The sequence below is a fragment of the Martes martes genome (genome assembly GCF_963455335.1).
Source record: "Martes martes genome assembly, chromosome: 2".
Classification (NCBI taxonomy): Eukaryota; Metazoa; Chordata; class Mammalia; order Carnivora; family Mustelidae; genus Martes; species Martes martes.
In genome coordinates, this window is record NC_137889.1 from 53,838,264 (window position 1) to 53,855,181 (window position 16,918).

A 16,918-nucleotide genomic window follows, 5' to 3' on the forward strand; every position below is an offset into this window, starting at 1 on the left:
AGGGCCAGCTTGGTGTTCATGAGCTCCTGGTACTCATGCAGCTGCCATGGCATATCCTGGTTGGCTCACTGCTGGGCAGCCTCTGGATCGGCCACCTTGGCACTGGCGTCCTTAACAGCCAGCTCCTGGCTCTGCTTATTATCAGCGGTGGCGACCTGCAGTGAAGCCCTCTGGCCTTTGAGGTCCTTGATCTCAGCCTGGAGGCGGCAGGTCTTCTGGTTCATCATGGAAATCTCCCTATTCATGCTACTGAGGTCATTCCCATGCTTCCCAGCTGTTGGGTCAGAGGCTCCGGGAATGCAGGAGGAACAATAAAAATGGCTGCCGGGTTGTTGCCCTCATCCTTTACCCGTGACTCTCCCGCCGGAAGGACGTATGCTGAGGACACGTCACCATAAGTAAACCGATACCTATGCAGGAAATAGGAACATCAGGACTCCCCCTACCCTCCAATCACCCAATATGTTACCTTATATGGCTGTGAACCTATGCCCTGTCTTAACCCAAATAAAAGACCCACTCGACCCCCTCCCCGGCGCTACTTCCCCGACTCTCCTCTCCTGAGTCTTGGAACCTCGCCGGAGGGCGCCTTTAATAAACCTTGCCTTGTGCCTATCTCGCCTGGTGTCGTGTGTATCTCGCCTGTAAAACCTTACACCAGCCAATGCCTGTAGCTTCTTGTACTTGATCTGGTATGTGGTCTCAGTCTCAGCCCAGCTGCGGTTGGTGATGTCCTTGACCTTAGTGATGATGCTTTCCAGGTTCAAGGAGTGGCTGTTGTCCATGGACAGCACCATGGATGTGTCCAAGAGGTGGGACTGCAGCTCACAGATCCCTTCATAAGCTGCCTTAAGAAGCTGAGCTCGTCTGTCAGCCCTTCCCAGTGGGACTCCAGCTCTACGTTGTTCATGTAAACGTCGTCCACATCCTTCTTGATGAGGACAAATTCATTCTCCAGGTCTGCACACTCTTTGATCTCCTCTATGTACTTATTTTGAAATCCTCCACCAGTTCCTGCCTGTTGCCAAGCTCCATCTCCAGCTTCTGCATCTCCTGATCCAATGTGTTGAGCTGCCACCAGAGATTGTTGATGGAGCTCTGGAACGTGTGGTCCATGTTGCTCCCAGTGGTGTTTTGCTGCTGTAGGAGGCTCCACTTGGTCTCCAGAATTTTGTTCTTCTGCTCCAGGTGCCACAGCTTGAGGATGGAGGCAAACTTGTTGAGGGTCTTGATCTGTTCCTTCACCTGGGTGTTGCACAGCCTGGATATTGGGGTCTGCCTCCAACTTGAGGGGGCTCAGCAGGCTCTGGTTCACTGAGACAGATGTGATGCTCTGCATTTGCCTTGGCCTGCTGTAGTCCCTGACCATACTCATGCTGGTGTCCAGATGACCCCGGAAGCTGTTGCTGCTGCCCGTCTGGGAGAAGGCTGGGGAGTGGATGTGGGCTTCAGGTGCTCTGGGGTGTGAGTGGCTGCTGAAAACCTGGGGGTGGGAGGGAACACCTTGTAGAACTTCTGGGTTACCCTGATGGACATGGTGGAGGCTGGAGTGGAGGTGATGAAGTTGAACTTGACAAAGGTTTGAGAAGGAGACGAGAAGCTACTTCTAAATGGGGATCTCTTTTTCTTTGATTAAATCAGCTACATTTTTGGATTTGGCTACTTTTAAGTCACCTGAAACAGCAGTCTTAGAGGAGAAGGCAAAAGGCCCTATCTTGATCTGATCTTTGCCACTAGACTGGCTCCATTCTCAGTGATGTTTTCAAGAAGAGATAAGAGGTCAACCTTATCTCCTGCTAAATCTGCCTTTATAGAATTCTCTTGAATTAGTCTCTCCCACCAGACCGCTAAACTTGGCAAGGAAAAGCCAATTTTCACCAATATTTTGAGAATTTTTTCCCAGGTGGTCTCTCTCATAGGCTCTATCTTCATGGGATTTGTATTGTAAGATATGATAGTCTACAGCTAATCAAATAGTACAGTTAATCACATAATCAACCATGGCGTAACAAGGATCACCTACTTTCTCACATGCTGTATCTATTTTCCTGTTGATCATCAACTAACCACAAAATTAGTATTTCATATCTTAAGTTGTGTTAAGGTAGCTCCATGTCTAGGTACCCAACTCTGTATTTGTATATTATCTGTTAATAGTATAACAAATAAGATAACAGGGACTTTGAAGAAATTAAAGTGTATTTGTCTCTCCATAGTAAGTCAAGCAAAAACAGTCCAGGGTTGTGATATGATAACTTTATTATCTTTTCTTGCTCTGTAATAGTCCCTTGGACTTGCCCTCATCTGTGTGGCTGCATATGGCTGAGATTATTATTTCTAGGTTCCAAGCCTGAGGATTGCATGCTTTGCTTCTCTTGTATTCTGTTGACAGAATTAGGCACATTCCTGCATTCCTACCTGTAAAGGAGAATGCAAAATACAGTGTTTATTCTCAGTACCAGTTTGTCCAGATGAAACACAAAGAGAATCTCATAAAGGGTAGAATGGAGAGTGAGGTCTATTGGTGGCATAAGTCATATCCTTTTTTGTATGATTTTTTTCCTCATTTTTTTTCCTTTTAGAAGTGAGGATTTTTTCTTTTTAACTTCAAGGCTTAAACATTGCCCCCATAGTAAGTATTTATATTGAGAGAAATTTAAACTAGTGTGTTTCTTACATAGTTTTTAGGGTTTTTTCCCTCCAATGAAAGTAGCTCTTTCATTATATATTTTATATAAAATAATAATCACTATTTTAAAAAAATCAGCCAATGAAAGAGAAAGGAAATGCCATCCAAAATTTTTGTACATTGAGGAAAAGTACCACTAATGTTTTGATGACTACTCTTTCATGTACCATTTTTAGAAATATACACAGACACTGCTTTTCCCAAAGTTGGTCATATAATAATTTTACTTTTACTTTATAAGCTTTAAAAAAATTCAACTTTGTCTTTTGTTCATTGCCTCTTCTTCTACCAACTGAATTGCCCTAGGTATCAGTATTACCAACTTGGTATGTATCTTGGCTTACTTTAATTTATGGTTGTATGATTATATGGATTTGCATATTTACATCTATTCACACACATTTATACATACATAGATATATATTCAAATATTTTTGGCATTGTTTGGTTTAGAAAAGTGGGATAATATATATATTTCTCTGCCTCTTACCTTTCTCACTTAATAACATGTTGTGGAAATCTTTTTAATCATTAATTATAGATTGATAAAATTCCTTGTAATTGCTGCATGTTATCTCATGGTGTGGTTTTGTTACAACTTATTAAAAATGTTTACCCATTAGTAGACATTCAACCCCCCCCCCACCATTTTTTTGTTCCTGTCTTCAAAAAACTGCATTAACTATCCTTATACTCGTATTTTATTTCTATGGTATAGATTACCAATAACAGAGATGCTGACTTGAAGGGTGTGTATATTTTCTATTTAAGCAGACATTACCAGACTGCTTTTCCAAAAGGCAGTAACAATTCATCCTTCCTCCAGTGTACTTTCCTATGTCTCCATCAGCAATAGATGCACTGCTGTTCTAAATCTTACCAATATCAAATGTTACCTGTGGCTACCTTAAATTTTCATTTCGTAATCATTGAGATTGTGTGCATATATGTATGTATATATGTATATTTATTGTGTATATTGTAGTTTTATATTTATTTAATTAAAAAGGAGACACAGACTTATTTTAAGCTGCCCGTGGAGATTCAAAGTGCATGACTGCTGTCCCTACATGTAATTGATGACCATATCATGGATGTCAAAATCAAGTACATACATTTGATTGTAATAGATAATTTTCCCTTAGCAGGATTATGTTTCTCTTAAATCTTTAGGAGTCTGTAGGCTGCTATATAAATGATCTGAGTGCTAGGTGAATTTTTTTACCATAAAGATATACAAAATTGTGGCTACTTGTTTCTATGGGATAGAGACAGAAACTGCAATAAATTTGGTTGTTCCTGTGGCATTTTAAACAAGCAAAAAAAGTTGAACTGTCTATAAAGACACTGCATTTATAAGTTTTATTATTAAATCCACCACTGCTTTGCTGACTAATAAAATGGAAAATGTGTGCTTTTATAGGTTTATAAAAAGGCAAGCTATAGTTTCATGAAAAATATCTTGCACCGATTGAATACAGGTGGCTACTTGTTTAGACTTTGAAGATGTAAAGACTTAGTATAGATGTCTGAAAAAGGTAATATGGCACAATAAAAAAAAAAAATCTTCCTTTCTTGGCTCATCAATCCTTTGGGTATTCCATGTCAAATAAACGCTACAACAATTTATAGTAAAAGTACACAGTGGAAGTGCCAACGTTAACACTCCTTAGGACTGGATACCTGCCAGATTTTTCACACCAATATTTAATGTGAACTAAAATGTCTTTTCCATTGGAAGTGTGAGAAGGCGCTTGCTTTCCTATATTTGGCAACACGCTTATGTGAAGTATGAAGTCAAATGCCCATGATGTTCTCTTTATTTCAACCATGATAAATCGCATTCATTTGTTTAAGTGCACGTGACAGCTTTAGTGTTCCAACTATAAATTTTGGTTAACTTCTATTGACATGCTGTATTAAACTTAAGAAAAACAAATTACACTTCACCCGTTTTAATTGACTAAATGTGTCAAAAACACAGTAAGTATAACACAAAAGGTCGGAGCCTTCGTCTACACTGTAATGGGTGTCATGGCAGGGATCCAACTTTTCTTGTACATTTCATTTTTCATGAAGTTTTAGGACAAGGCATACATTTAACATTCACTTCCACTTCTCATTTATACTTCAAAGTTTATCATAGGCTGTGTGACTACCAAGAACACTTTTCTCTCGTGCTATTTAAAGCTCTCTTTGAATTGATGTGTGTGCCCAGAGGATACTGATGTTCTCCTGTAAACAAGGCCTTGAGAATGGACTTTGGCGTCCTGAGGGACGCAGTGCTGATTTATAGCACACCCGTAGATCACTGCAACACTCGCTGGAAAAGACCTGGTTTACATATCTAGTCCCTGCTTCTATGACCCAGCAAGCAACCTTGGGGTCAGGTGCCAGGTTAAAGTTGGCATCCTGAATTCCCTTGGGATCGGATGAAAGTTACCAGTTTTAATTCTTTTGCTGAATGGCCAATCTTTTCTATCAATCTTTATTCCTTCAGTAATGTATTAGTCAGATGCCAGATGATTAAATAATTAAATTAAATTAAACCCTCTCTCGCCCGCTGCCACTGCCCTCTCTTTTTTTCTAGTATCCCTTGGTGTGGTATCTTTTCAGCTCCTGTTGTAAAATTAGCTGCTTTTCAGGGATTTAAACATTAGTTTCCAGAGTGAATTTATGTCTGGAAAAAACTCAAAATGGGGCAGGTGTTTGCCAAGTGTTATGTTGTGTATTGGAGAAAACAGAGATTCTAAATCTTAATGTTCATGCCATTTCATCAGTATTTGTAAGCTTCTTGCTCTTTAGTACATGCGTTACCACGGAGAAACCACAAGTTTTATGTTGGCAATAATAGGACGCGGTCTATTTGTTCTGCTCTGATCAATTTAGAGGTGGAAAAAATACTGGTTTTCCTTATCCAAGAATCTGAGACTGCCCGATGGAGTCCAATAAAGGGTTTCATTTCTCCTTAAAAAAAAAAAAAAAAAAGGAAGAGACCCATCCCAACTCCCACCCCAGGGGATGGCTATTATCATGAAGATTCCCTGAGAATGAGTCTGGTTCTAGATCACAGTTGGCAAACTTTCTGTGAAGGGCCAGAGTGGAGAACTTCTAAGCCATGAAGCCCATGTGATCCCTGTCACAACTGCTCAGTCTTGCCATTGACAGCATAGCCATCAATATTCTGTAAATAAATGAATGTGGCTATGTTCAAATAAATGTTTATGGACAATGTGATTTGAATATCATAAATTTCACGTGTCATGAAATAGCTTCTTCTTACTTTTCCCCAGCCATTTAAGAATGTAAACCATTTTTAGCTTTGGGGCTGTGCAAAACCAGTTGGCAGATTGGATCTGGCTTGAGGGCACCAGCATGCCAACCCTTGTGCTAATCTAATATTAATTTCTCAAAGCTCAAGAAATTTAAAGGATTTTTTTTGTTTGTTTTTTGTTTTTTTTTTTTTTCCCTTTGAGAGAGAGTGAGAGAGAGCACGCATGTGTGTGTGCACGAGCTAGGGGTAGGGTGGGACAGAGGGAAAGGAAGGGTGGATCTCAAGCAGACCCCGCTGAGCACTGAGCCAATGCAGGGCTGGATCCCACGGTCCTGAGATTTGCCCTGAGCCGAAATCAGGAGCTGGTGACTTAACCGACTGAGCCATCCAGATGGCCCAGGAAGTGTTCTTTCCAATTATGTTGCTCTAGTCTTCTTGTACATGCAGCATTCTCTTTTGTATAAGGAGAGTTTCCCTCCCTTCCCTCTTTTTTTTTTTTTGTTCAGATGATAAATATATTGGTATTTTAGAGTCCAATCTAATGGGAATTAGGTATAGCAGATGCTGTTGATGCCTTGTCCGTATCTGTTCAGTACCCACCATTCCCCTGCCCATCCACTCTGCTGCTTTGTGCAGCAGGCATGTGAGATTCCATAGATCTTCTCTGACCACCGGAGTGCCTTTGGCCTATAGGTACAGCATGCTGGGAGCGCTGAGGCATTAAGACCCCTTGTCTTGTGCAATGTCTTATAGAATTGGAGGGAAACTATCCCTAGCTTGGGATATCTCTGAGGCATATTCTTACATTGTCTCCCTGGGTACTTCAGTGGGATTGGAGCTCCAGTTGCCAAGAGCTGTAACCTGCCTGAATATATACCCTTTATTGGTTTCCTTCCTTTCTCTATTTCAATTCCCTACTTCTTTCCTGGTGCTTCTCAGGATTATCTCCCAAATAAACCACTTGCTCACTAGATTCTCAAGAAATTGCCCATACTTAAATTCAAAACCAGCCTTTTGTAATGAAGGTCACTGACTTAGGTTATAAATGTTAAGTCCTTGCTTTCTTCTATTGGGTTAGACAGAGCTTGCCATCTGTCCTTTGAGTATGGCAAGGATTTTCACTTCTCATCTTTTGCCTTCAGCCAAAGGGAAGATAACAAAACTATGGGCCATCTGCATGACAGCTAATCAAGTAGCATTCCAAGAAGTGGTATGCTGTCTCCATCCAGGTCATAGTGATTGTTGTGCCCTGTACAGTATGACACATGACACAAGAAAATAGGTCAGAGGGATGTTGTGTATTCTCCACCTCCTCCCCTCTAGCCCTCTTGTGAATATATCAAACAAAGACTATCTCTATTGACAGCTCACTTTCTCTTTTCCATTATGAAATGCAGAATTGGAATGAATTGAAATGATGTGGTCTCTTTGAAATCCAAATCCTGGATAAATTTCACCCTGCATCTAATCTACAATAGCTTTCTTTGCTGCCCTCTGTATTCTGATATGTCTGTTCGCTTTTCTTCCACAGCACCTATGTTTTATGGTGCTGGGACCATTATTCCCAGTTATTTCTGCTACTATTCCTAGTTATTCCAAACAACAGTTGTTTTTTAAAAGTTCTTAAAAGTAGTTAATTTTTCCCCCTGATAAGCCTCTATATATCTTTCATTAGCAGGAAGCATGGGTATGCTTTAGCAACATTCTTCCTACTGGCTCCTGTTTTGAGTGTGTCACTACTTGCAGAATAAGTAGAGAAGGAATAGGGATGACCAAAAGCCTTTTTAGGGTAAAATTTTTATGAAGAAAGAGGTACGAAGTGGATATATGCAAAGGAGAGATACTAGAATTCTTTCTATAGCAGCAGAGAGTGTGGTGGTAAAAGCATCAAGAATGTTAAAGACAGAGTTGATAAGATGGAAAAGCTATTTCAGACAGACTGAAATAGAAGCAAATTTATATATTAACCAAAACTTTGTACTTTTGATAGAAGGCTCTAATACTACTTCAATGCCAGTTTTTTTTTAAAATGCATGTTTCAATGGATAATTGTTGTCATTTTAACTCCTGATCCCTATGAATATTCAATCAATGTCTCCTGGGACCAAAATTATCTTAGGTAGTTTGGCATGGAGGATGATGTGAAAGGCTAAGATGAGAATAAGGAAGACCAGAGCTAGACCAGGAATTATACCTTTAATAGCATACCTAAACACTTCAAAATGAAATAGGTGCATTCATATAGTTTAAGACTTGACTTTGAAATTGTGCTGAGTTAAGATAGATAGTTTGGTTCAGAAATTGATTAAAATGAAAAAAAAAAGAAGTTGATAAAAATGATACAGGAAAGAAAAGGACAGTTAAAAATAGTCCTCTGACATTCACAAGAACTTATAAAACTCAACACCCCAAAACCAAATAATCCAGTTAAAAAATGGGCAGAAGACATGAATAGACATTTTCCCAAAGAAGACACATGGAAAGATGCTTAACATCAGTCATCATCAGGGAAATACAAATCAAAACCACAATGAGATACTACCTCATACCTGTCAGAATGACTAAAATTCACAACACAGGAAACTACAGGTGTTGGCAAGAATGTGGAGAAAGGGGAACCATCTTACACTGTTGGTGGGAATGCAAGCTGGTGTAGCACTCTGGAGAATAGTATGGAGGTTCTTCAAGAAGTTAAAAATAGAACTAACCTAAGACCCGCAAATTCCACCATTAAGTATTTACCTGAAGGGTATAAAAATACTGATTTGAAAGGATACATGCACCCAAAGTTCATAGCAACATTATCAATAATAGCCAAATTATGGGAAGAGCCCAAATATCCATCAACTGATGAATGGATAGTGATGCAACACACACACACACACACACACACACACACACACACACATATTACTCAGCCATCAAAAAGAATGAAATCTTGATACTAGCAACATGGATGGAGCTAGAGAGTATTATGCTAAGCGAAGTAAGTCAGTCAGAGAAAGGCAAATACCATATGATTTCACTCATATGGTGAACATAGGGGAAAAAAAGAGAGGCAAACCAGAAAATGGACTCTTGACTATAGAGAACAAACTGAGTGTTACCGGAGGGGAGGTGGGTGTGGGGATGAGTTGAATGGATGATGCGGATTAAGGAGAGCACTTGTGATGAGCACTGGGTATTTTATGTAGGTGATAAATTACCAAATTCTATGCTTACAACTAATATTACCCTGTATGTTAACTAACTGGAATGTCAGTGAAAAGTTGAAAAAAAGAAGAAAAATTGTCCCCTGTTTATGAAGAGCTGTGTAGTAGGTGAAATCTTCTCACTTAACATTAATGTAAATATGAATTTGGATAGGTCAATGAATTTTCTTAATCCTTCCTATGGCTAGCCCCAGGGCTGGATGCTGATGGTACCATAGATGCAATCTCTGGCTTAAGTAAACTTTAGTCTCTTGACTTGACGAGTGGGACCGAAGATGGTACAGGAAAACCCAGCAGGTGTCTTGTACTCTTTGATCTCTTTGGGCCTCCCACTGTAGTATGGAAAACCTATGGTATGGTTTTAGCTTTGCTTGGCTGTAGATTCATCTTGACTTCATCCATTTATCCATGCATCCATTCATTTACTCAGTCAGTCAGTCAGTCAGTCAGTCAGTACTTTTTGATCACATGCTATATGCTAGATACTGTTTCAGATATTTTTGTGGAGCTTACTATCTTGTATTTAAAACAAACCAACAATGGATTTAGAAATACATTGGTAATTCTTGGGTTTCAGGATTTATTAGAGTTGAATTATGACACTGAGTTTCAAAACAATCCAAATAGGGAGGTTGAATTATGGCGGATGCTAGTCTTTGAACACTGCTTACTGACAACATAACACTCTGGTCACATGGAGACAGGAAATAATTTGAAGACATGACATCTATACTATGCTTAAGGATTTAGTGGCTAAGTGTAAATCTTAATATTCTATAGAATATCCACTTATCAAAATTTAGCCCTGTCAGTTTTCAAGTTTCTTTCTGGTGATTTGTATAATCCCTCGAGTAAAGTTTTTTTGCATACAGATGGATATCCACCACGGCAAGATCACTGCCCATCTCACTTCATCTTTCCTTGGGATTTTCAGCTCCACTTCATCATGCATCATCACGTGTGAGCCTGCGCGGGTCATCCCACCTCACACCTCATCACTTCTTGCATTCTTTGTGAGTTCTTTGGTCTGTTACAGAATCTGTCTCCATTGTTCCCTAATTCATTACCAAATATAAATTAACCCAACTTTAGTGGTGTTTATATTAGTTCTTTCTAACTTCTCAAAACAAGACTAAGGCACATTATAAAAAGGAATGATTTTTATGATAAACTGTGGTCAAGAAAGTATTACATGTAATACTATATATGTCCCAGGCTTTATTCCTCTTTACATTGGCTCTATAAACTTGAGCAGGCAACTTCTTACTAGGCACCTTGGTTACATTAAACTGAAGGTAATAGCGATATTCGCCACTGCCCTGTTGAGGCGTCAGCACTATGAGTGGGGTATATTGTTTTGGGGGATGTTCACTTAAGCAGATTTTTACTTTGAGTACATTTCACTGTAGTGAGTGTCATATGGGAGGGTCATCTGCTTACCTTAAACAATTAAACAATTTCCTTCCTTCCGATCGACCAACCCAGGCTGAATTCTTGTGAACAAATTTGGATTGTCTGAAAGTAAATCTCTCTACAAAAATAAAAGTACTGGTGTTATATGCTTTATTGTTGATTTAAATATATTTTCCTGAGTGAATTATTCCTTCAAGCTTTCTGATGCAAAGTTGCCGTAACATATTTCATTATATAATGGAATTGGTCATAGCAAATGTGATATTTTTATTCATAGTTTTTACATTTTATCCATTCCAATTCTCATGTATTCTACATGTAATTTCCAACTGCTTGCCAATATAATGATCTCAAATTACCCAAGTAGATTTTTCCATTGCTCTGAGTGTCTTAGTCTGTTCAGGCTGTTAGAGCAAAATTGTGTAGACTGTGTAGCTTATGAACAAATTTCTCAAAATTCCGGAGGCTGGAAAATCCAAGGTCAAGGTGCCAGCATGGCTGTATTCTGGTGAGGGCTCTTTTCCTGGTTCATAGCCGGCAGTTTTATCCTTGTGTCCTCACACGGTAGAAGGTCTTGGGAACTCTTGGGAGCTTTTTTATAAACCCTTTCATGAGGGTTTCACCCTCATGAGTTAAACATCTCCCAAAGGCCACACCTCCTAATAGTATTATCTGTGGGGGTTAGGATTTCAACATAGGAATTTTGGGGAAACAAAAGAACCTTGCACCATATTCACTAGAATCAAAGTTGTACATTTAGAAGTTCTCCATCCCTACAAGAAAATGCAACATTTAGCTTGCCATTAAGGTCTTTTTTTTTTTCTTTTGTGGTTTTGTTTTTTAAAGTAGACTCCAGCCCACAGAGAGCCCAACACGTGCTTTGAACTCACAACCCTGAGATTAAGACCTGAACTGAAACCAAGAGTCAGATGCTTAACCAACTGAGCCACCCAGCTGCCTTTACCATTGAGTTTTAATGTGGTTTAGTAGAGTCTAGGGGAGACCAGCCAGCAATTTCAAGATATAATGTGAAAGGATTGTGATTTCTGATGATATTATTTTAATAATTCTAGAAGTTGTATTTATGGTTGTGTGGTATATCTCACTGATGTTTCTAACTCACTATTCAATTAGTTTTCAAGAATATTGAATTTATATTATTAAAGGAAGAAAAACATGCCTATATAAGATATTTTAATTATTATTCAGAGAAATATTTTTTATTTAGAACCATTTTAGCTTAAAAGTCAAACTGCTACAAATTTAAGATTACTTACCTTTACCAAGTCTTCTCTGGGTGCCTTATTATTGCCTTGGTACTAAATTGTGACAATCACATCTGTTATAGCTAAGCAGGCAGGTGTGTGTGGTCAATTTTTAATTTTGTTTTTATTTTACTCCTGGTCTGTAGAATTTACGATTTTGTTTATTCAGGGGATGATGAGAAAACCCTGCCTTTAGAGTACTCCATAAAAATTTACAGAGACAATGCTTTTTTCTTTAGTCAAAATAATGCATTTCATTTACTTTAATGACTGCTTAAGTTTGTAATTGGTTTGCACTTTGAAGCACTTTGGTATTTGTTGGTGGTTTTTAACTTAAGGTATGCAGGTCAAAATACAAACGGGTTGATAAGTGTGACTTCAGTAACCCCAGAAAACAAATGTTGAAGTTTGCAGAATTAGAGGATACAACGTTATATAACCAAGTATATACAGAAACATTTTTAGGTCTGGTGTGACTCAGAATTAGAACTGTGTGAATTTTTCAAACTGAGACAGGCAGTGCGGCATTGATATTTCTAAGCAAGCAACTGAGGGAGCATGCTAGAAGAATTCTCTGTAATCTCTCACTGCATGCAGACATAAGACTTACTTTATGATTGGATTCAGATGGAAAGGATCAGATGACTTAACTGATGAATTTTAAAGGCCCATAGCCAGTCTACAAAAGCCCTGTGTGGACCAAGAGGATTCTAAAATATTATCTATACTATTTTTTGAGCAAATATTTCTTGAGTCCCTTTAATGTATTAGGCATAGGTGATGGAGATAAAAGCATAAATAAGACACTTTCCTTCCTCAAGGATGGGGCTATATGGAAACAATAAAAGCAGCAGTAGTAAAAATAGTAGTACTTACATTTACTGAACACCTGAAGTATGTCCACTACTTAAATGCGGTTATCTCTAACACAACAATTCTGCAAAGTATCATTTGCTCTGGCTTGCCGGCAAAGAAACAGCCCCAAAGTGGTTAATTAACTTGTCTGAGTCAACAGAGAGCAAATAGAGAATTTGGATTTGAACCTTGTTCTGATCCCAAGGTCTAAGGTCACCATTTTGAAAATACATGGGTCAGATCATGTAGATCATTAAGGACATTCCAAGTAGTTTAGATTTTATTCTGAAGGCTATTGAGAGCTACTGATTTTAAACAGCATATGGCATGCTAGGATTTGGGTTCTAGAGAGAAACTTCTGACAATAGCATGGAGAATGGAATGGCAGGGCTTGAGAGTGGAAGCAAAAAGCCATTGCTAAGGTGGAAGAGACTGACATCCTTCCTTAGGACATAGCTGTGGGAAAAAATGTAAGCAAATTGATTTAAGACATACTGAAGAGGGAGTGGGGGCAAGGATAAATCAAGGACCACTCCCAAATTAGAAGCTGCTACCATTTGGTACTATTTTGTGAATAGGAAATATAGAGGGAGGAGACGAGATTAGTTTAAAAAATTGTATTGAAAAATTGTACAAACTCATTAATAAACTTAGAGCAGTACAAGGAGTCAACAGTGAAAATTAAATGTCACCCCAAATCTTAGAGCTCAGAACTATTCATTATTAACTTTTGGTACACTTAATTATGGACATACTTCTATGGGAAAAATGTGTATAAAGAAATATAGATAAATTACAGGATTCACTCAGCTTTAGATGCATGATTCTTTACTGTAAGGGATATTAGTTCCTAAAAGTTTTCTCTGAAGTTAAGACAAAATGTTATAATACAATTGAATAATGGGTTGGAACAGTGTGGCTCTATTTTTACATGGATTTTTTTTTTAATACAGTAAGGTACTGTAAATGTATTTTCCTTATGATTTTCAAAATAACACTTTTGTCTGGCTTGCTTTATTGTAAGAACACAGTGTATAATACATACACAAAATATGTGTTAATGGGCTATTTATGTTATCAGAAAGACATCTGGTCATCATTAGGTTATTAGTAAAGTTTTGGGGGAGTCAAAAATTATTTGTGGATTTTTGGGGAAAATTTTGCATCTCACATTTATTTATTTATTTATTTATTTATTTTTATTATTAGTTTCAGAGGTAGAATTTAATAATTCATTAGTTGCATATAACACCTAGTGCTCATCACATCGTGTGCCCTCCTTAATGCTCATCACCCAGTTACCCCATCCCCCCTTCCCCTCCCTCCTACTTTCTAGCAACCCTCAGTTCCTTTCCTATAGTTGAGTCTCTTATGGATTTTGTCTTATTTCGTCTTAATTTTTTCCCCCACTCTTCTCCTATGATTCTCTGTTTTGTTTCTTAAATTCCACATATGAGTGAAATCATATGATAATTGTCTTTCTCTGATTGGCTTATTTTGCTTAGCATAATACCCTCTAGTTCCATCTAGGTCATTGTAAATGGTAAAATTTCATTTTTTTGATGGCTGAGTAATATTCCATTATATATATGTAATATTTCATAATATTCCATTTTATAAATATATATGTGTATATATATACACATATATAAACACACATATATACATACATATATACACACATATATATATAAAATACACACACACACCACCTCTTCTTCATCCATTTATCTATTGATGGACATCTGGGCTCTTTCCATGTTTTGGCTATTGTGGACACTGCTACTATAGACATTGAGGTGCATGTGCCCCTTTGAATCATTATGTTTGTATCTTTGGGTAAATACCCAGTAGTGCAATTGCAATTGCTGGGTTGTAGGGTAGCTCTATTTTTAATTTTGTGAGGAGGGGTTGTGCCCCTAACTTTTGCTCTGTTCAAGAGCCAACTGGATTCTGGTTTTGTAATTACATATTACATCTCTAAACAGCGTCCTATGGATTCAGGTTCAATTTTTTAAAATGCTGAATTTAGGTGCTCATGGGATAGCCATATGGAACTGTCTTTTAGTCAGATGCATTTGTGGTCTTGGATCCACAGTGAGATCAGGGCTAGAGTCAGGAGATGTTATCATATAGATGAAAGTTGGACCCCTAAGAGGTTCACTAACACTGTGTTAGCATGTAGAATTGACGGAGCCGGTGCATAGAGCATTTGAGGTACTCAAATGCTGAAGGAGTGGGAGAAATAAGAGATGGCTCTCCAAAAGTATGTATGTAGGTAGAAGAAAAACAAAGAGCTAGGATGTTATAAAAGCGAGGAGAGAGGGGCGCCTGGGTGGATCAGTGGGTTAAGCCTCTGCCTTCAGTTCAGGTCAGGATCTCAGGGTCCTGGGATAGAGCCCCACATCGGGCTCTCTGCTCGGTGGGGAGCCTGCTTCCCCCAACTCTCTCTCTGCCTGCCTCTCTGCCAACTTGTGATCTCTCTGTCAAATAAATAAATAAAATCTTTTAAAAGCGAGGAGAGAAAAGGGTTTGAAAAAGTTGTTGCCGAATGTTATAGAACAGTCAAGAAAGATAGAATAATTAATTATCCATTAGCTTCAGAAATGTGGGAGCAGCCTGAACAGCAATTTGGTCTCATCCAGAAGAGTTTTTGTAGACTGGAGAAAGAAACCAAACTACAGTGAGTGAAAAAGTAAGTGGAAGGCAAAGACCACTTTTAAGGAACTTGGTTGTGAGTGTCAGCAGAACTAGAGAGATAGCTTAAGAAAGACACAGGGTTGAGAGAGGGCTTGTTTTTTTCGCATGGGAGGGGTTTGGGTATATCCAACTCAGGGGGTTAAACCCCAAAAGAGGAAGAGGCTGAATGGGGGAAGCAGAGCTGATTGGCAGAACAGGGGCCTGAGTGGGCAAAAGACATGGATTGCAGGACTAGCTCTGGGCAGGAAGTGGGCATCTCATTATCTGTGATAGAAGGAGCATAGATATGTAGATGTATTTGCATAGGAAAATAGGGCTTTGAGAAAGTTCTTCCTAAATAAGTTGTGTTTTTTATGTCAAGAAGAGGACACGACAATCTGCTGCAAATGAGAGCAAAAGGGTTTGAAAAAGGAATTTGAAAATAGTAAATGTAAATAATAAAGCTGTTTGTGGTAATGGGAAAAGGGGCAGATGAGGAATATGTAAAGTAAAGCTCATTGGCCTCAATGGCTTGACCAGAGTTGGAAACCATATTTCTTCCTGATGCCAGATGTTATGGGTGCATGATTTCCTTCACAGAACATAGCTGTAAAAGTAGAGTAGACCAATATGCAATATGGTCTTTGACAAGGTCAAAGGCAAGGGATATTAATAGGAGAATATTTGATGGGATAGACCTTGAGACTTAGACCAGAAAGGGGAGAGAAAGGGAGAAAGATAAGGCAGGTTCTCTGAGGTTGACTGCAGGCATCAAGGAAAGTTAAGAGATTGCAGAATACATGAAGAGAAAAACTTGCAACTGGGATGGGATGTTTTTAGATTTAAGAGATGGAATGCTTTTTAAAAAAAAATTTATTTATTTGACAGACAGAGATCACAAGTAGGCAGAGAGGCAGGCAGGGAGAGGGGGAGGAAGCAGGCTCCCTGCTGAGCAGAGAGCCCGATGCGGTCCTGGATCCCAGGACCCTGGGATTATGACCTGAGTGGAAGGCAGAGGCTTAACCCACTGAGCCACCCAGGTGCCTGGGAGATGGAATGCTTTCAGTGGAAATGAGAAATTTATAATAGCCAAAAGCAACTTGCATATTTTATCATGAAGAGAACATGGTACCTGGGAATTCTGTGGTGGTGGACTTGAGGTTGCAAACACAGTAACTGTGGTAGGCACATACCCAGAACAATACGTCTGTACTGTGAAAGAATGACTTCTTTCTTTCAGCCTATCAGTTCCAGAGAATGTTCCTACTAGGGTTAGAGAGATTGAGTTCCAAGTGGAGCAATGGAGATGAAATGAAGTTCTATCACTCCAAATGCACTGCAGCTCATGTAAAATTAAGCTCAGACTGAACTGGTTATATGAAATGGTTGTGTTTGTATCTTAGCCATCATCATCACACTGCTTTAGAGCTTAGCACATTAGACGGTAAGAACTGTTATCTCCCTCCCATTAGACTGTAATTTCATCTGTGGCGGGGACTGCATCTCATTTGTTTTTATACCCCAGGCACCT

General features: G+C 38.8%; 1 pseudogene across 1 annotated transcript in view; it reads right to left on the minus strand.

The window, feature by feature from the left end:
* Positions 1-241: 241 nt before the first annotated feature.
* The window catches only part of LOC308338257 (keratin, type II cytoskeletal 8-like), a 37,383-nt pseudogene continuing 20,706 nt past the window's right edge, over positions 242-16,918 (minus strand). Inside the window, exons 2-3 of the transcript in view lie at positions 526-1,569; positions 242-410 (exon numbers count right to left, since the gene is read on the minus strand). The product of the transcript in view is annotated as a keratin, type II cytoskeletal 8-like (transcript). The remainder of the gene's footprint in view (positions 411-525; positions 1,570-16,918) is intronic.